This window comes from Cupressus sempervirens, chromosome 8 (assembly GCF_028749045.1).
Source record: "Cupressus sempervirens isolate cs-2001-9-10 chromosome 8, ASM2874904v1, whole genome shotgun sequence".
Lineage (NCBI taxonomy): Eukaryota > Viridiplantae > Streptophyta > Pinopsida > Cupressales > Cupressaceae > Cupressus > Cupressus sempervirens.
Genome location: NC_143125.1, coordinates 621327438 through 621349754, shown reverse-complemented (window position 1 = coordinate 621349754; position 22317 = coordinate 621327438).

Below are 22317 nucleotides of genomic sequence, written 5' to 3'. Positions count from 1 at the left end.
GTTACATTATTTTATGTTTATATGTTGATCATATTCTTGTAGATGGGTCTAACATGGATCATATTAAGGGGTTGAAATGCCAGTTAGCACATGCATTTGCTATGAAGGATTTGGGGGCAGAAAAAAATCCTTGGTATGAAGATTTGTAGAGATAGGAAGAACAAGAAATTGACTTTATCTCAGGCTGATTATATTGAGAAGTTGTTGCAACATTTCTCTATAGAGAATGATAAAACTATCAATACACTTTTACCTGGTCATTTGAAGTAGGCTAAGGAGATGTGTCCCAAGAAAAAAGAAGAGGAGGATAATTTGTTGAAGTTAATTTATGCTTCAGCTCTAGGAAGCTTGATGTATGCTATGGTATGTATTAGGCCAGATATTGCACATGTAGTGGGAGTCGATCCAAGAATTGAGCATTAGAATACAATCAAATGGATTCTTAGATATTTGAGAGGAACATCCAGTAAGTGTTTACACTTTAGGGGCTCTACTACTGATTTATAGGGCTATGTTGACTTAGTTTTGGTAGGGGATATTAGTACCAAGTGGAGTACTACAGGTTATGTATTTACTGTTTGTGGGGTAGCAGTGAGCTGGGTCTCTAGGTTACAGAAGGTTAACACTTTATCCACTATAGAGGCAAAGTATATTGCTGCTACAAAGGTAGCCAAGGAGATGATATGGCTTCAATTATTCCTAGAAGAATTGGGACATCCTCAAAAGGCTAATTATTTGTTTACAAATAGTTAGAGTGCCATTCATCTTGTAAAGAATTCAACTCTACATTCAAAGAAAAAACACATACAATTGTGGTACCATTTCATTCGATCAATTTTGGATGTCAGTTAAAGTTAGCCAAGATACATACAAATGATAATCCAATAGATATGTTTTCCAAGGTAGTAACAAGGGAGAAATTGAACTCCTCTTCAGCTTTGATTGGCCTTTTAGACTAAATAGAATAAAAGAACAACAGAGACTAGGGGGGTTTGATATTCTAGTGGGTGCTAGAAGTTTAGCAATGCTATGATCAATCTCCAAGTGTGAGGTTATTGTTGTGGAGTCTGATTAGTCTCCAAGTGGGAGATTTTTGTGATGTGGAGCCTAATTAGACTTAGAGGTTTATTCAGCATTTGGGGGCAGCACCCCCAAGACGAGGTCAAGGGGTAGTGCCCCAGGTGTGCTCCCTGTCGCAGTACAAGGTGAGGTCGAGGGGCAACACCCCTGCAAGGGTTTCAGGGGCAGCACCCTCGAAGCCAAAAATGACCTTATAATTTAAAAGGCATCGGCTACCATTTTTCTATTATTCTAGCTCTAATTTTGTAAGTAAGAAAAAGCTTGTGTAAAAAGGCTTAGGGATTTTCATAATGTGTGATGCAAAAATTGGTTCTTATAGTAGTATTGAGCTGTATGGGATTACATATTGTAATCACTAGATCATAATAATATTGGACTTTCTATTGGTGGACATAGCCTAGGGATTGGGTGAACCACATTAAATCTTAGTGTCTTGTGTTCTCTTATGTGCAATTTATTATTTTCTGATATTGGTTATATTTGCATATAATTGTTATTTCTATTTGAGGTTAATCTTAACAATGTCATGATGTGTTTTATGATCCAAAGTGGGAATTATACCTTATGAGATCTATGTTGTTGAGTACTTATAAGAACTTGAGTTTGAGAATAATACATTTTCTAGTTGCTTGTTAAGGAACCAAATTCAATCATTATTTTTTTTTTGTGGCATGGGACACAATTGTGGTTTGTGAGTTTTTGGAAGGTAGTCTAAGTAAATTAGATGAGAGTGGCTTGCAATGGGGGCTAAGGCCCAAAGTCACTACTAGAGTAACTCATTGTAAGTTATGTAATAAGTGATAATCTACTAATTAATATTTCAAAAACTCATTAAAAAGATAATTAGAGATATTGCTTCACTCATTTTTGATTTTTTGTATAGGCTAAGGATGAGAATGACATGATACCTAGTGAGAGGTATGACTAGTTTCCCTTATTTTTATGAGAGGGTATTCTTTTGGTAACTCAAGTAGTTTGACCTAGTGATGACACTCCCTAGTATGTAGCTCGAGTTTTCTCTATATATTTTATATTTTCCTTTGGTGGTGTATTTAGTGTGAGTTGTTACTTATTGATTGGAAGTATTTATTGTTGAGATTGACTTTTATTGATTATTATCAATTTTTCATTGGTGGTGTATGTTGGTGTTTTTAAACTACTAGGTTGCAAAGAACACGATACCAAGATGCAAAGGACAAAATTCAGTCTAAGGGTTAGCTGCTTCCTATATTCAACTGAAATCACTTCAGATTTGGACTAGCATTAACAATATCACAGGGATTTTCTACACTTCAGGCTTTATAGGCCTAGGCGAGTGCACCTTAGGCATGAAATTACTGGATATTTTATACTTTCTTTACAATTCACTCATTGATATTCTTTTTTTCAAATCTATCCCTTATAGTAGAAATGGTCACAATTCTTCTTAGATTTGTAATAACTTCTTGATTACAACAACTAACTATAACATAGAGAAGACTATTGCAAATAAGTATTGACCAACAATTTGTTCCTTCATACAGAAAAGTAAAAGTTGATTTGATTTAAATTTGTGCTTTGTGCAACCACATGATCTTTAATAGTTTGCATATGAATTGATGATCAATGCCCTATCCATTGGTATACAGAGTCTACCTAGCAAAATTTTGACCTAATTAATTACCTTATAATTAATTTTATCAGCAGTTACCCCTAAATTTCATTCTTATAAATATCCCTCCCATATACCTAGAAACCCTATCAGTTGAATGAAATAATTTACTTAAGTACTTGAATTAAAAGCAATCAATGAAAAGACATACAACCCATCCAAGTTGCATTAAAATGAAAGAAACTTTTAAATTCAATCTCAAAGTTACAGACACATGGAAATGGAGACAAAATTCAAAGACACAAATATTGTAGAACATTCCTTTTGTATTAATTTTTCTTGAAAATCATACATTACTGGTATAAAGCTCATGAATAAGTCAAGATATGACAAACTATCATTCAATGTTCACTTGTATTCTAAGACTTACAAAATGAGTACATCACACAAGAATTTGACACAAAGATTGATTGGACCAATTGCAAATAACATAAAATTGAAAATTATATATATTTTAGACCTCAACTCCACATCTTGGAAATCCTTTTATAGGAAGGATTGCAACAAGCTTTAGATGGGAGGACACGTGTCAAAATTCTATTTGAAAGAAAATACAAAGATATTTTATATTTAGTTACATTCAAACATTCTTTGTCTTTGGATCAAAACTGTGGATGTAGTTGCAAAACTGGTAGGTTGCACTTTCATCAAGTATCTTGAGCATTTTTTGTTGATCTTCAAGCTCCTATCGCTTTCCTTACCTTTCTCTTGTCTCCTCTACCTCTAACTACACTCCTAAATTGTCTAGTTGCTGCCAACAGATGGTATGACTTTTATATCAGCAATGACTTTCCAAATGGCAATATCAGTATCTACATCAGGTCATGTGGCATCCTAGATGGTATTTAATTCATCTATGCATTTATTCCATTTAGTGTAATGGCCTTTAATTCTCTAGTGACCTTTCTCATATCTAACTGAATTCTAAATAGAAAGTCAATCATATCATAGACAACTATTACATCTATCTCATTATTGTAATAGGCAACAAATTGTGGATGCCTTGAAATATCCTCAAAAGAAGAAGACAATTCTTGTCATTTTTTTATAACTCCAATGGCATCTAGAATATTAAGAATACAATTTGGAACTCCCATGGCAATTGTCTTCATCTTACCTTGGATTAATTGCATTTTTTTTGAGAAAAATCCATGTAATTCCTTTACTCTGTTAATCATCTTTTTGGCATGATAATTACTACCTTGGGTAATTCTTTCTTTTGGGGAAATAGGGGAACCAAAATATCAAAAAATTGTGTATATGGCCCCCAAGTTGTAAAAAGAGGAGATAGCAAGGCTAATGCTTTTGAGCATTGAAGTTTAACTCCTTGCATAGAAATGTAGCTACTATGCATATTTTGTGAAACAATATGTAAGGCACCTATCTTGTGCATCATCAAGCTTTGAATTGTCTTGATCTCTACCTCCTTAGCAACATCCCATTCATCTATATCCATCTGTTGACTCTCTACCACATTTGTTATACCAGCTTCTATTTGGGCTTCTTGGTCTCTCACCTCTGTGATGGGTCTTGAAATATTCATAAGGCTTCTTGTCTCTTCTTATAAGGAAACCACCCTCTGTTCTAGGACATGATTCCTTTCTAGTTCTTCTTCATACTTTTTCCTAGCATCAATGGATATGTTATATGTTTGATAGAACTTTTCTTCTAACATATCCATTTTGCTCTTCCCCATCAATGATGTTGTGTTTATCAGATTATGGATTTAGTCACTAGACATAGTAGTGACATTCCAAAATATCACATTTCCTTGTGGTGATTTTTTTATTTTCATGAGGGTTGGCTTAATTCCCTCAGAAGCCATGTTCCATATAGCCATTGCATTGCTGCCAATGTTAAAACCAAATCCCTGTAGCTCACCAATAGTATTAGTCTCTTCAAAAGAGACTCAATTCTCTTGTCTTCTGATCTGATCAAGCATAAAGGATGAGCTGAGCTAAGCTCCCATCTTGGGAAGAGAAGCACCCCACTTCTTGTTATAAGCTCTCTAGCTTCTTCTACTGTGAGGATCTCACTACTAGGATTATATTCTTGCAACCTTTGTACCAACTTTGCAGTCTTCTCATTTTGCTTTACCTTGTATAGAAATGACTTGAATTCATCATCCTTCATGAACTCTCAAGCTTCAATAATTTTCTCATCTAGCATGTGAATTTAAAATTCAATTTTATTGGGGATCTTCTCATTCTCTCTTGCTTGCTTCAAAAAGAAATTGTGTCTTATTGTGTCAAAAAATTTGGATCCCTTAGGCAAAATTTGTAGTGCCTTTCCTCTAACCTTATCAGGGATCTCAATCATTTTATTTTTCTTGCTCCCAAACTTTTTGGTTGGTCATCATCAACCTTAATGGTTATGACATCCTCTTGTTGAGGGGATTGAGGCTCTACCCTGTCTCTAATTTTAGTAGGCACCTATGTCATTATTTAATCAAAATTGTCCAGGCACCTATTATATCTATCTAGGTATGTTGCCTCATGGTAGAAACCCTGAAATGATGGATCATCTGCCTTCATGACTTCTTAAATTTTCATTATTTTACTCCATTTTTGGTTTTATCCCTACAAAATTATGTCTCTAAATAATTCATTATGCAGTCATCTTCCCAAATTGGTTTGCTACCAGGGAAGGTATACTTTCTCATCTGTTTAAGAGCATGCCTCACCAAATCATTTGGATCATAGGTCCTAACAGGGGCTGAGGGAAGCTTGAATTCTTCCATGCACTGATCTATCTCCTCTATAACATCTTTTTCTATTAAAAAATGACCTATATTTGTATTCCTTGCTACAAAAGAGCCTCTCTTAATAGTAGGACCTAAATATTATTTATTCATCATAAGCATTTTCTAAAAGAATTCTAATTGACCTAGCCTTTCAGGGATATATTTTGGTAATACATGAGGTGGTAATACATGAGGGGGCAGTGAACACCCCAAAACCCTTATAATTGATTTTTTTTCAAAGAGAAACAAACTAGCCCAATCATGACTAAGTAACCTATCCCCATTTGGGCAAGTGGATGGTCTTATTAGCATCCTTACCCCTCTAGATACTCTTTTAGTTATATTTACTAACATTTTTATAATACAAAAAACAAAGTCATTGTAAAAAGAAATACCACTAGCATATGGATAAAACCATTGCCAAAAGTGGGTCCACATTTTCACAGGCAAGTTCTCTCCATTCTCTTCAGTGGCTTTAATGAAGTTTGGACTGATATGCCCCATGTTCTTGTACTAAATGATGTGTATCATCAATGAGAAATGGAAGAATTTAAAGTTTCCAAGTTCTTTGTTTTGAGTTGCCATCATTTCATCATGCATTCCATTGATGATATACTCCACAAAATTAGACCCAACATTATGATTTGGATCTCGAATATCCAAAGCAATGATATATATCTAGCCTAGGGCATTATTTGTGTCATCAATTCCTATCACCATATTTATCCCAAAAATGGTGCACCTAAAATATTTGCAGAAGAAGTCAAGTAGCATTAGGTCTCTTACCTTCTTTAGCATCTCACACTTCTCTAACTTTGATTTGGGAATGTGCCTCTTCATGACTCTTCCAGTAAAGAAACTCTTATAATTTTTGAAAGTTTCATCCATCTTTTTCCTTTCAATTGCCTTTGTCATAGGTCCTCTTAGGTCAAAGACCTCAATGAAAGTCTCCATATCTAGTCTGCATAGGATACTCATATCCTTCCTATGGAAAGCTTTAGTTGTTGCACTGTAGGATTTGATCAATGCCTTCATTAGATCAACATCTATTATTATTTCTGACATTATCAATTTTTTCATGTTTACAAATTGGTGACTTTGCAAACTTATTATGATAGAAATACTAGAAAAGCTCATTTCCATTTGTATAAGGTACAATGACATCTTTGCAAAAAGGGTATGTATCTCTAAAACATGTGCATTCAAGGTTTGAACATGAGAAGACCCTGGAAGGAAATATACCCATTCCTCTACATATAGAATTTCCAACTTCAGTTTTGCCTATTCAGTAGCTTGTGAAGACTCCTCTACATCAATTTGGGCTATCATCTTGCCTTCTTCCCATGCCATGATTTCTGTAATCAGATTCCTTTGAACAAACTCTATCAATATCAATTTATAAAAGCTCTAAAACTCTCTGCAAGCTCTGGGCATCTCTTAGTTCTCAAGCTCCTATCTTTGGATTGTTTAAAATACTATATCTCAAAATGTCGTTATATCAATTTATTAATAGAACAAAAGTGAAATAGAAAATAATTTATGTGTCTTTATGTCAACGTGTATGAAAATCTCAATTTCTATAAAAGTGTCAAAATCTATTTGTACTACTAGTCTTTCAAATATTTTTATGCACTTTTTGATAGGACATTGCTTTTAAATCATAATGAAGCTCTTAACAGTCAATTTTTTGCTTTAAAACTCATCCTCGCGACCTAGTGACTCTCTTTGTTCGCCATTCCACAGTCATTTTATGCCTTAGCACTTAAACACTAATGATTGGACAATTGTAGCTTCATACCCTTTTCATCACGTCATGGTCTATTTAATGTTTTTTCCCATTGACCATGTGATTGGGCACCTTAAGGATTTTGACTCCTTATATAACTTCATTTGTGTGGTTGCTACATCTCATTAACATTTGCACTTACTACTTGCAACCGTGCAGATACCCTCATTAGTCATGAAGTTGTGGCTTCACACACCTTTATGCTTCTGGAATTTTGTTTTTGCAGTTGTGTGATCAAGGCATCGTATGTAGTTTAGTTTAAGACCTCGCATGGTCACAACTTAATTGATAATAAGTTTTCCTCGCGAATGTGCAAGCAAAGGCTCTTTAAGCTCTTTTAATCTAGTCACTACTTTGCGGCTTTTTATTATTGACATTTTATAACATCACAATTGAGTGATCACTCTATCCTTTTTTCATGCTAACTATTTTTTTGAGTCACTGACTTGATAGCTCTTATCCTTTTTAACTGTGTGACCATGCAAAAAAAGGATTTTCATTTATTTTGCAGTCTTGTTCACCAAGTTGCAACTTATCCTCTTCATTTTTTAGCTAACATCATGACTGTGCAAGTTAACATACTCTCACTCAATTGCCTAGTTGAGGTCTAAAAAATGGATACTTATCTTAACAGCACAACTGAGCGATTAAACATTTTATGATTCATCTTGCATATCATGACTTGTTTTCCTCAACCATGTGACTGAAGACAATGTTAAGTATTTTTCTTTAGTCACTCCTTCATAGTCAATTCTTCTAACTACTTAGTCACCCTTGAGACTATGTGAACATAATATTCTTTATGTTTTTCTAATAGCTTCACATAGTCACAGTCACCTTTTAGTCCTTATCTTCTAAGGCCTCGACCATGTGAACATTGCATTTCACCCAGTTGCTATGAAGTTTCAACTTATCTTTCACATTCAAGCGACCACATGAATGAGGCTATATTGATTGTTTATCTTAGTCATGGTACAAAGAGGGCTTAAGTACTTAACCTCCACAACTCAACGATCAAAGGAATTTGAACTACTTCACTAAGTCACACCATTTGATGCCACTGTTTGATGAGGATCTTCGACTGTGTGATTAACTTGGTTGCTTGGTCATGTATTTAAAATTTCTATGAGCTTACATCCAAACACAAAAATGTTAAAGGACATGATCTTTTGAAGATACTGAAATTTTGAAAAGCTCAAAAAGGGTGTGGAATTAAAACAAAGGGTTTTTTACTAGGGAAAACAATTTTATGAAGCTTTTAGGGAAAACCTAGGTGCTAGGAAAAGGCAATTTAGGGTTTTCACTAGAAGATTAATAATACATCATAACAAAACCCTAGCTACACATCACAATTCAAGACATTTTCACATTGAAATTTTCAAAAACTATGCAAAGTGAAAATGAGGGCTAACAATGTATTTATTGTTGGAGTTATTATTGGTGATTTACTCTCATTGATAACAATTATTTATATGTTGACTATTATGATTTTGGAATTTGATTTGGAAGTGGACATTATTTCTATCATGCCCAAAATTTTAGGGCAATTTTTTTTTTGAAAGGTAACTTAGGACATCACATACTGACATTTACATGATGCAACTAAGTTATCAATTAGTTATGAATTCGAGATACATCTAATTAGGGTCTTCAAGTAATGGTTATGTTCATTAGGGTGTGGTATGTGTTGATACATACTTCAATCCCTAAATTGAAATTGAACCCTTTAATTGGTTAATTTATCACACAATAATATAGTTAGCAGTATTAGGTTGCATTAATGTTTCCAACTTGCTCTTAGGTACCATGGGTTAACTAATTATGATGCATATACCTATGGAATTTGGTTTGATTGTACATTTAATTCTAGTTGGGTGACAAGGTCGTATAATTTATTTCAATCCATACTTTAGTATCACAACATTAATAATTTAATGGGAGATCTATTAACATTTATTAGGGTTCAAGTTATAACATGTGGGCTAGATGATAGTGGATTCCAGAAAGGTACATTTGCCTACGAGACCTTGTTGTACAATGTCTTTATCGATTATCAATTAAATTTAGCATCATATTCTCATAGATAAATATTGAATCTATAAAGTATAACATAAGATATTTCTGAACATAGTTTCACAATTTAATTTTATTAAAATGGATATACATAAATAAGTATTTATTCATATTTCCTTCAAATTCTATATAGTTTCATTTACACTATGTATTGTAACCTTAACATTCAACACACACATTTAGGTCACAAATCTTAATGAATAATTCCTACACATTTGTTCCACCTCTTGAATTATATCATATACATAATACTTGTAACACCAAAATATTATAACCCACACATTGACATTTATTCCTACTTAAACATCACCAGTTTAGCACTCTGAATATCACCATGATTTATTCTCTATCATAACAATGAAACATTGAAAACATGTCCATTAAATCATTAAAGCATGTAAGGTACGTACATAACATGAGTAGAGATCACCACCATGTAAACATCACAACTAGTATATTTTCCATTCAATTAAACATAGTGAAATTACTAACAATATCTAATTATCATAAGGAGATAATACATCATAAGATAAGGTGTATGTCTTTAAAATCAATTATGTCAGCTAACATAGGTTCAAAATCAATCATCAGATAAAACCATTACATTTTATAGGTCAACATAATCTATCCTCATGAAAAATCAACATATTAGTTTATCATCCCGCAACAACATATCCACATAATACTTCTTGCACAATAATTGACTCATTACATTTGCATCATACCTTAGTTTATCATATAGACACTTATCCAATTCTAATAAGAACTTCCACCTACATTTATTAATAAATATCAAAAGGGTGAATGTTCAATCATCCTTCCCTAAATAGCATCCAATTCAATCATTCTAGTAAAGCATAAAATACTATTAAGTTCTCTACATAGTTCTAGGACTAGTACCATGAGATCTTGAGCCTTAATTCAATAAGGTCTTCAACATATCGGCCTAATATAATCAAAAATATCATCCTACATATCTAGCTTTTCTTATCTTTCTATCATATCTATGACATTTAGGGTTTATAATAAGGCACTAGAGAAGGGGTCTTACATCTCCCCCACTTGCCTTTGACTTTCTCCTGGAAGTCACCCAAACTAGTGATATAATCCTAATCCTAGGACTTACCTTAATTTAGCATAATTTGTGATTTAACCTCATTGATAACAATTGTTTATTTGTTCACTGATAGTCAACATTGACTATTATTCTTTTGGCATTTGAGCATTTGATTCAGAAGTGGATACTATTTCAGTGTTGTATCTCTTTGGTTTTGATACTTTTTTTGTACTTGGTATCTAATTGTTGACTTTGGTATGTGATGTTAGTATTGGTTGATTTCATTATCAACTTTGGTTGTTCTTAATTTATGAGTAGTTGTGTTACCCTTGAGGTGGATTGAGCTATTAGGATTCCTTTCCTAGGATTTGATTTTGTGATTTGATATCTATGTGTGGATTGTACATTATCTCCCCTGCATGGTGGGAGTGGGTTTGACTAGTTTACCATGAGGTTGGGAGGTAGTGACTTCTTACCATTTGGGTTCCTTTATAGATTGACACCAATGTTGGATGTTCCTTAGGTGAAGTTGCACCAATATCACTCTTATTCTTATCTCTTGGAGACTTTCTATTCAATGATGTATCTATGTATTCGTATATAATGTATCTTGTATCTTGAGATCCTATAGGATAATGTATTGCATTCTATTGTACTTGTATTTATCATTGCATACCCTAGAACATGTGTAGTGGATATTGTTTATTATATGTACTTCATTATGTTAGTTGTAGTTATGTATTTTCTTATGAGATTATGTATATGTTTTCATCATGGCTATGGAATTTACTTAATATTAATACTAATTAATAAAAATTTCTTAAATGTGACTCAACGTGAAGGAAGCCTTGAGGAATGGAACTATAATTGCAATGACTTGTGTGTAGTTGGTGTGTATGTGTATATTGATTTTACATTGTTATTTTTTGTTGTTGTATTAAACTTTAAAGTATAAATAGTTTAGTAAATATTCCAACATAATACCTTAATTTCTCTTGGGTTCCCAAGTGGGGCATTATACAAATACCCTAAAATTTGATTATGTTGTTGGTTTTAATACGAGTGAGGAAATTTGAAGGAAAATCTTAGGTAGATCTAGATTATGCAATGTTTTGAGTGCGTAAAGTAGGGGCAAAATGATAGAGAGAGGAAATAATCTTGAAAATTGTGAGAAACCAAGAGAAAAATCAAACAAAAAGAATAATGAAGGAGATAAATAAGAAGGAAATTCAGTAAGTTTAATAAATTAAAAGAGGATGCTTTACTTATTTCTCTAGAAAATGTAGATGATTCATGAGTGTTAGATTTAGGGGCTTCATTTTATATTACACCCCATCAAAGCTATTTTATGGATTACGTTCAAGGAGATTTTGGGATAGTCTATTTGGGAGATCATGAACCCTATCAAATTATTGGAAAGGGAAGAGTTAAGATAGTTACAAAAAGAGAATCATTGGCTACTACAAGAGGTAAGGCATGTTCCAAGGTTGAGTAGAAATTTAATCCTAGTAGGGCAATTTAGTGATGAAGGTTTCATAGTTACTTTTAAAAATCAAAATGGAAGGTTTCAAAAGGTTCCTTAACAGTGGAAAAAAGTGTGAAATTAGGCACCTTATATCTTTGTACTACTCAGACTTTTCCTTCTACTTTAATTATTTTAAAGAAAAATTAATATTCAGGAACTATTGTTGTAGTTGAGCCAGAAGAACATCAAATAGTTGTTGTAGATTTTGAAACAACACTATTACATAATAGAATTGGGCACACAAGTAAGAAAAGATATGAAATTAGTTCATTCAAATAAGTTTTCACTTGGTCTAAAATGTGTCAATATCAATTTCTCTAAAAGTTGTGTATATGAAAAGAAAAAGAGAGTTAGTTTTATGAAGAGTGGGAAGGAAATGAAAAATGAAAAATTAGAGATTGTGCATACAAATGTATGGAGACCAACTCTAGTATCTTCCCTTTGTGACTCTTTGCACATTATGTTACATTCATTAATGATGCAACTAGAAAAGTGTGTATTTAGTTCCTTAGACATAAATATGATGTATTTGAAACTTTTTAAAAATAAAAGCTTGGTTGAGAATGAGACGCATAAAGACTAAAATTTATTACATCTAATAATGGTGGTGCGTAATAAAGTAAATATTTTAAAAATTATTGTTCTATTAATAACATTCATAGGGAAAAAACTATTCCAGGGACTCCACAAGAAAATGGAGTGGTTGAACGCATTAACATGACAATAATGGAGCGTAAAAGGAGTATATAGTTGCACATTTGGATTTATTGAACCTTGAGGCTATAAACATTTTTATTCATTTAATTAATTGAGGTCCCTCAACTCCTTTGGGTTGTGATATTCTAGAGGAATCATGAACATGCCAAAAGGTGAGTTATTCTTTTCTCAAAACCTTTGGTTGAGAAGCCTTTGCATATGTAGATTCTGGAAATAGGACCAAGATAGAATGTTGGTCAAAGAAATGTATATCTGTTGCATATAGAATTCATGAATTTGGATATAGACATTAAAATTTTTAAAATCATAAAATTATAAAAAGCAGAGATTTCATATTCAATGCAAAAGTGTTGTATGAATATTTGTTGCATCAACATGAGAAGAAACAAAATGATTATGTAGCGTTAGATGATACTCCAAAAGATAAAATTCTAGTGATCACTCACGCTTTGCAATAATAGAAACAAAAAATACCACAAAAACCAAAAAACAATAAATATTAGATGGTCAACAAGGCTAACTAGAACTCCTATAAAATTCTCTCCCTCTTTTTATTAATAGATGTTGATGAACTAAAAGGATATGATGAAGCTATGTAGGTGACTATAATGCTTCAATGTGAAACTACAATGATAGAAGAAATGAACTCCTCATTGAAAAATCAAACTTGCACATTATATAAGTTACCTGCAAGTAAAAGGACTTTACAAAAGAAATGGGTTTATAGAATAAATGAGGAGGATGAAGGTAATAAAATATTTTAAACCAAGTTAGTTATAAAAGGATTTTTATAGAAAAAGGGCATTGATTTTGCTGAGATTTATTCTCTAGATTTCAAAATGACTTCTATTCATATTATTTCTAGTATTGTGCCTACTGAAGATTTGCATCTAAAACAACTTGATGTTAAAATAAATTTTCTCCAGGGTGATTGAGAAGAACAAATATATATGGAATAGCCACAAGGATTTGAGGTCAAAGGTATGAGAATTTAGTGTGCAGATTAAAGAAAAGTTTATTTGGCTTGAAGCAAGCACCTCGACAATGATATATTTAATTTGATAGTTTTATGACTAAGCATAGACATGGTTGATGTCATTCAAACCATTGTGTTTATTTAAAGGGGTTGGATGATGATAGCTACATTATTTTATGTTTATATGTATAATTTCCCCACTATTACAGTTATCTTGGGACAAGTAATATCCGTAAGAAAATTGTTAAAACATAGCAATAACAGATATATTTATACTATTCTACCCTCTAATTTATCCCCAATCTTAAAGACATCTCTAGATCGGGTTGCCTAACCCTTAGTTATTCAAATGTATTTTCTAGAGTACACCCCTTAAGGTTCACATATGCATATGTTGACACCATTAGAATATTATTTCCATTATACTTCCTCATGCATGTCAGTCAAATGGAGATAACTCTCGCATACCAACATTATAGAGATTGTATTCCTTTAATTAGTGTTTGACCAAATGAGCACTACACCCATCTCTAATACCAACACTATATATCCATTTGTGTCATCCAAATGGATAGTTACATGCATCTATGATACTAACACTAAAATTTTGTAATCTACTTCACCGTGTTAGCCAAATGGTAATTTTCCCATCTCTGATACTGATGCTAATAATTTGAGATCTTCCCTTTACAAAAGATTCTTATTTATCTTTTATGAAACACTAATTTTTTTAATAAATATATTATCCTTTTTATACTTTAAATGTGTAATAAATAAAAGTACATACATACATATACACACGTGCACGCATGCGCGCGCGCACACACACACACAACTTTTAAATTTTAAAAGATATTTAATAAAAATATAAACTAAATATCTTAAATAAACTTCTTTTTTAAATGTCTTAAATAAATATATTTAATAACATAACCTAAATATCTCAAGACATCAACTTCTTTTCTAAATGTCTTAAATAAACATTTTTAATAACATAAACTAAATATCTTAAAATAAACATATTTAATACCTTTTCCTTACCTTATTTATGCATCCACTCAAATACTAGTACATTAACATTCCCTAAATCATGTGGCTATAGGTCTCATCGCATACACATTAAGTGTGGGAGGTGAGGCAGTGTACTTTCAACCCCTATGCAAGTGTGCTATTCACTTCTCCCAAGAATGGAATAGTTCTTCCTTAATATATAGTCAATCTTATCTGACATGTCCAGTGGCATTATTGACTTTGCCAAGAAGTTATGATCAATGTGACTTGGCTCATGTCAAGGTTTTTCCTTATGTCACCCTCCCTCCTGTAATACCCTACTCGGAGATCCTTGGAACAAGGATAAATAAAAGCCAAAACTTTTTTTTAAAAAGGTAACAAGCATGGATTCAAATGACCATCAACATGCAACCAATCTAAAGATCCTAATGAAAGACTTAGCCAAACAATCCAAGCAACCAATGATCTCCAAGTGTCACTACTTACCAATGCATTGAACAACCAACTAAGAAAGTCAAACAAACAAGAACACTAAATCTCCAAACTCCCAAGACCTTGGAAGGAGTGCAACCCAATAGGGTATCCAAAACACCCTTCGAAACTCATTTGATAAGTCTAAAAAATGTTTTTGTTTTCCCAAGCAAGTTTCCTTATAGAACTTGTGTGATACTTTTCTAGTATCGTATGACATTTCATAGTACTATCAGGTGATACTTTTCTAGTATTGTACGATACTACTTACTATAACTAGGCAACACCTTTAGGAAGCACGCAATATGTTGATGTTTAGCATCAGGAGAAGTAAATCTGAATCTTCCATGATGTTATTATTTGTAATTAAATTTTAGAGATATAAGCAATTTGTGTTGTAACTCTGATATCTGTCTTATATTGCAGAGAAGTATCTATGCATCACTGTCTGATATACATGACAAAGACCTATATATATGTACATGTACATATACGTACATCCTTTTTATGTACATATATGAATTGTGATAGTATTTATATGCATTATCAACCAACTTAAGTGGTCAAGATTCATATTACTCTTGACAAACCATGCTGTCGAGCTTCACATTAAATCACAACAGATATCACTGTCAAACTTTGTTTTACTCATGACTGATGATTATCACTAGGCTTATTGCTATCCTTGATGAATGTACAGTCAGGATGCTATAACCCACATAATATATATATTGCATCTTGTGTCGAGTTTACAACCCGCAACTTGGCACTATTAGTGATATTGAGATTATGCCTTGTGTTATCGGGAAACAACAATAATAAACATAGAACAATTACATGGAACATAAATTTGAAGGGGCATGTCCCTACATGGCCCTTGGGCCACATAGAGGCATGACTCTTTGAAGTCATGGATGTTCGGGTGCATATATATTTGAGTTCCTTCAATTGCAGTGAACATATTACAAAATAAGGCAATGCAAGTACCTGCAGTATTATATTCACATTAGCATATCAATTGCTATTATTATTTCACAACATTTTTCTTACAGAGATCCAGTAAAAGCAATCAGAACTAAAGAAGGAAAAGTTCCAGTACCTGCTACAAATACGTGAAGATAAGTGAAGTTATTCTACTCATATTGATTCTAAATTTATAGAAATATATTTGTAATTGTTTATCTATCAGAGATCCTTTACTTTTAACATGGTATCAGAGCAGAACTGATAAGAAAACCATTGCAAATATTAATTTATGAGTCTAATTTAAAGGGAAAATAAAAGTTTTTAAAAGGCATTAAAGATAATGAACCATGTAAGAATTGAAGATAGATTAGATGGAGCTTCAAATTTTTCATCTTGGAAAACCAAGCTTTTAATAATTCTAAGAGAGATGGAATTAGAAAATTATATTGAAACTAATTTACCTATGCTTGAAAACAAATTGAGAAAGCAACATGGAAAAGGCACAATAATAAGGCAATGAAAATAATCATAGATTCAGTTAAAGATCATATACTTCCTTCTATAGCAAATCTCAAAACTGCATTTGATATGTTCTCTACAATTCAAAGTACATTTGAAATTAATAATACAAGTAGATTGCTCACTTTGAAAGAAGATCTACTTTACATAAAAATGAAAAATGGAGAATCAATTACATCTTACTTCCTTAGAATTACTGAATTAAAGGATCAATTGGCTACTATGCAAAATCAAATAGATGATAAGGAATTAAGTATGATTGCACTTAGAGGACTTCCACTATCATGGGAAACTTTCATAAGAGGTTTAAGTTCTCATTCTAAACTTCCAAAGTTTGATCAACTGAAGAATGAATCCACTCAAGAGGAGTCCAAATTAGCGTCTAGATGTTTAATTTCAAATCAAGATGGTGACATCAAAGCTTTATATTCCAAATCAAATAAGAAAAGAAAGTTCAAACATAACAAGAAGGAAAATAATAAAAGTCACAAATCCCACAAACTTATAGATTGGTCCAAAGTAAGATGCTTCAAATGTGATAAGCTTGGTCATTCCTACTATGTGTGTCTTACAAAATAGAAAATTCAAGCAACATTGGCAGAAGTTAAAGAAGAGAATAATGAGAAGATAGACAAAAAAAATTATGCATTTATAGTATCTCTCTCAAGTGAGTTAAACTCTAATCACAACAGTTGGATCCTAGACACTGGAACTTCTCACCATATCTCTGGATTTAAAGATAAGTTTGAGACTCTCTCAAATCATGAATCAGAAGAAGTTACTATTGGAGACAACTCCTCTCATCCAATTAAAGGCATTGGTACATTTACTATTCAACTAAATTTTGATATCACTCTGCAACTAAAGAATGTCCTTTATGTGCCAGGGATCAAAAGAAATCTTGTCTCAATCTCTGGACTTGCTAATCAAGGGTACCGCATTGCATTTCAAGGAGATAAAGTTCTATCCTGAACTAAGAACTCATTTATTAAGAAAGCTATAACCATAGGGGTTAGGGATGGAAGTCTTTATAAACTATGTAATTTCAAAACCCAGAGTTAAATTTAACTCTTAGTAAAAATAAGACAAACTCCACTAAAATTTGGCATAGAAGATTAGGTCATCTTAATTTTTGAGCTTTAGCATCTATAAGTAAAATTGTAAAAGGTCTTCAAAATCTTAATTCATATCACTCAAGTATTTGTAAAGGGTGTGCCTTAGGGAAAAACACTAAACACTCATTTCCCAATAGTGTTCATAAATCTAAAAACATACTTGAGTTGATTCATACAGATCTTTATGGTCCTATGTCAGTACCCTCTCTAAGTGGATGTCAATTTTATGTAATTTTCATTGATGACTACTCTAGGAGAACTTGGATTTATTTTTTGAAACAAAAGGAGTCTGTTAAAGTCTTATCCAAGTTTAAAGAGTTTAAAGCCCTAGTTGAAAATCAATCAAGACAAAAGATCAAAACCCTTAGGTCTGATAATGGGGGTGAATTCACTTCTGATATTTTAAAAAACTTTTGTATTTCTGTTGGGATTAAGAGGGATTATTTTGTACCTTATAATCCTCAAAAAAATGGAATAGCTAAAAGAAAAAATAGATCCATTGTTGAGTCAGCTAAGGCCATGCTACATGATCAAAACCTTCATTACTCTTTTTGGGCTGAAGCTTCCAATACAACTATTTACATTCAAAATCATTGTCCTTACTCTATATTGGAAAACACTACTCCTAAAGAAGCATTTACTGGAGTTAAACCAAATCTAAGTCATCTAAGAATATTCAGATGTCCAGTCTACATTCACATCCCAAAAGAAAAGAGAACCAAATTAGAGCCTTTTGGGAAGAAGGGGATATTCATTAGTTATAGTGAAACTTCAAAAGGGTACATAATCTACATTCCTAGACAAAGAACTATTGAGATTAGTAGAGATGTCATATTTGAAGAAGACACCACCTTCAAGACTTCTAATAATGATGAATCTATTTCAGAAGAAGATCAAGATAAAGAAATTGAGACGGAAGAAAATTTTGACATCTCTTCCATGTCAAATCATACTAAGTCTGAAAACATCAACCTTAACAATAAGAAGAGACCCCTTTGGGCTAGAAAGATGTTAGCTAAAAATTAAGTTGAACCAAATGATGTAATTTAGGAAAGCAAAAGAACTAGGAATCAATCCTACTATGTTGCTCTATTATCTAAACTCATAAAATCTGAACTTTCCAATGTTAAAGAAGCACTTTCACATCAATCTTGGAAGGAAGCCATGATTGAAGAATATAATTCAATATTGAAAAATGATGTTTGGGATATAGTACCAAGACCTAAAAACAAATATGTTGTTTCTTCTAAATGGTTATTCAAGATTAAACATGTTGCAGATGGTAGTATTGAAAAATACAAGGCAAGATTTGTAGCCCGAAGTTTCTCTCAAAAGGAAGACATCGATTATGATGAGACTTTTGCCCCTGTTGCCAGATATACTTCATTCAGAACAATCCTAGCTATTTCTGCATCTAAAGGATGGAAAGTACATCAAATGGATGTCAAAACTATGTTTCTCAATGGAAAAATTGAAGAAGAAGTTTATGTTGAACAACCATAAGGGTTCAGTATCTTTGATTACCAGACTCATGTTTGTAAATTGAAGAAGGTACTTTATGGTCTTAAACAAGCTCCTAGAGCCTGGTATGAAAGAATAGATAATTGTTTACTAAAATTAGGATTTTCCAAGAATGAAGCTGATCCTAATCTGTACTTCAAAACAAAAGGTGATGGTATGGTTATCTTTGTATTATATGTTGATGATTTATTAATCACAGGTGATGAATACATGATAGAAAAATGTAAACAAGATCTCTTTGCCAAATTTGAAATGAAGGATCTAGGGTTACTTCACTATTTTTTGGGATTAGAAATCTGGTAGCTAGACAACTATATTAAATTGAAATAAGGAAAATACACAATTGACATATTAACCAAGTTTGGTATGATGGAATGCAAACCAGCTGCTACACCTATGGAGATAAACTTACACAAACTAAAAGATGATATGAATGAATCTGAAGATGTGGATCCTACTTATTACAGATAGATTATTGGATCCTTAATGTACCTTGTTAATACTCATCCTAACATTTGTTATGCAACTCATACCTTAAGTCAGTTCAAGTGCTCATTTAAGAAGATACACTTGCAAGAAGCTAAATACATAATGAGGTATCTAAAGGGTACTATTGGAATTAGAATCAAATATGACAAATTTAATCTTGAGCTAACTAGATACTCTAATTCTGATTAGGCTGGAAGTTCTATTGAATGCAAGAGTACTTCAGGATATTGTTTTAGTCTTGGATCTGGTATGATCTCTTGGACTAGTCGGAAACAATCTTCTGTGGCCTTGAGTTCTACTGAAGCTGAGTATATTGCATCCTCCCTATGTGCTAGAGAAGCAATATGGCTCCAAAAGTTGCTTTCAGATCTCTTCAAAAGACCATTGAAGCCTACAGTGATTTATTGTGATAATCAAAGCTGTATCAAGCTTTACTCTAATCCTGTGTTTCACAATCGCTCTAAACATATTGAAATTCCATTTCATTACATTAGAGATATAGTTAATTGAGGAGTTATTCAATTGGAATATATATGTACTAATGATCAATCAGCTAATATTCTTACCAAACCTCTTGCTAAAGTGAAACTGAAATATTTTAGGGAAAGACTTGGTATGATTGTTTGTAATGGAAATTTTTTGAAATAAAAGAGTTGTTTGTTTCTTCTATTTTATATATAATGAAAGGTGATGATCTTTCATGGACATATTTAGTAATCTTTAATTATTTACAAGGTGATGATCTTGTAAGTAGAGATTATTTTTGGGCTTCTCTAAACATTGCTTAAGTGCAAGTAGAGATTATTTTTGGGCTTCTCTAGACATTGCTTAAGTGCAAGTAGAGATTATTTTTTGGGCTTCTCTAGGCATTGCTTAAGTGCAAGTAGAGATTATTTTTGAGCCTCTCTAGACATTGCTTAAGTGCAAGTAGAGATTATTTTAAGCTTCTCTAGACATTGCTTAAGTGCAACTAGAGGTTGTGTGTGTTGTCCCTAGACATTACTTAAATGCAAGTAGAGATCATTTACTACTCTTACAATATTGCTTATTAGATGACTCTGATCAATCTTTCCTTCTCCCTAGCTAAAGAGGGAGTGTTGATGTTTAGCATTAGGAGAAGTAAATCTGAATCTTCCATGATGTTATTATTTGTAATTAAATTTTTTATTATTTGTAATTAAATTTTAGAGACATAAGCAATTTGTGTTGTAACTCTGATATCTGTCTTATATTGCAAAGAAGTATCTATGCATCACTATCTGATATACATGACAAAGACCTATATATATCTACATGTATTCATACTAATGTATTCATACATGTACATATACGTACATCCCTGTTATGTACATATATGAATTGTGATAGTATTTATATGCATTATCAACCAACTTAAGTGGTCAAGATTCATATTACTCTTGATAGACCATGCTGTCAAGCTTCACATTAAATCATGATAGATATCACTGGGCTTATTGCTATCCTTGACGAATGTATAGTCAGGATGCTATAACCCATGTTATATATATATAGCATCTTGTGTCAGGTTTACAACCCGTGACTTGGCACTATTAATGATATCGAGATTATGCCTTGTGTTATTGAGCAACAACAATAATAAACATAGAACATTTACATGGAACATGACTTCAAAGGGGCATGTCCCTACATGGCCCTTGGGCCATGTAGAGGCATGACTCTTTAGAGTCATGGCTGTTCGAGTGCATATATATTTGAGTTCCTTCAACTGCAGTGAACATATTACAAAAAAAGGCAATACAAGTCCCTGCAGTATTATATTCACATTAGCATATCAATTGCTATTATTATTTCACAACATTTGTCTTATAGAGATCTAGTAAAAGCAATCAGAACTGAAGAAGGAAGATTTCTAGTACCTGCTACAAATACGTGAAGATAAGTAAAGTTATTCTACTCATATTGATTCTAAATTTATAGAAATATATTTGTAATTGTTTATCTATCAGAGATGCTTTACTTTTAACACAATAGACCTTAATACTATTGTGTGATACTTTACCAATGTCACATGATAGAACTCACTACTACCATGTGATAATTTCTAGTATCACACAATATTTATCCTTAAGGTGTGTGATACTTTTCCAATATCGCCCAATGCTGAACTTCTATTGCCCAGGAATGCAAAGAAAACAACCCAACAAACAATCAAAAGGGGAAAAGAGTTAGAACCTCCACATCAGGGAGTACTAGAACCACTTTAGTCGAATCCCAAACACTCAAAATAATAAGGAGATAAAAAAACATCTAACATCTAATCCACACCATCTAATCCATAACATCTAATGTAATCATGTGGAAAACAACATCGCAATGAACATACATGTACATAAATCAAATATCACAAGAAGGAAAGGACCAACAATGAAGCCAAATTACAAATAACCATGGTCATTTCCTCCCAACCATAATAACATCATGAGACCTCAAAGGCCCTAGCATCTCCCGAGCATGAATCTCAAATTTTTGACAAGATAATCAAAGTTGTATCATGAGATCATTCTTACCAATAACCCACAAATAAAATCATAAGAATGAGTACATCCAACATGATAATCTACCAATAGCATCAATA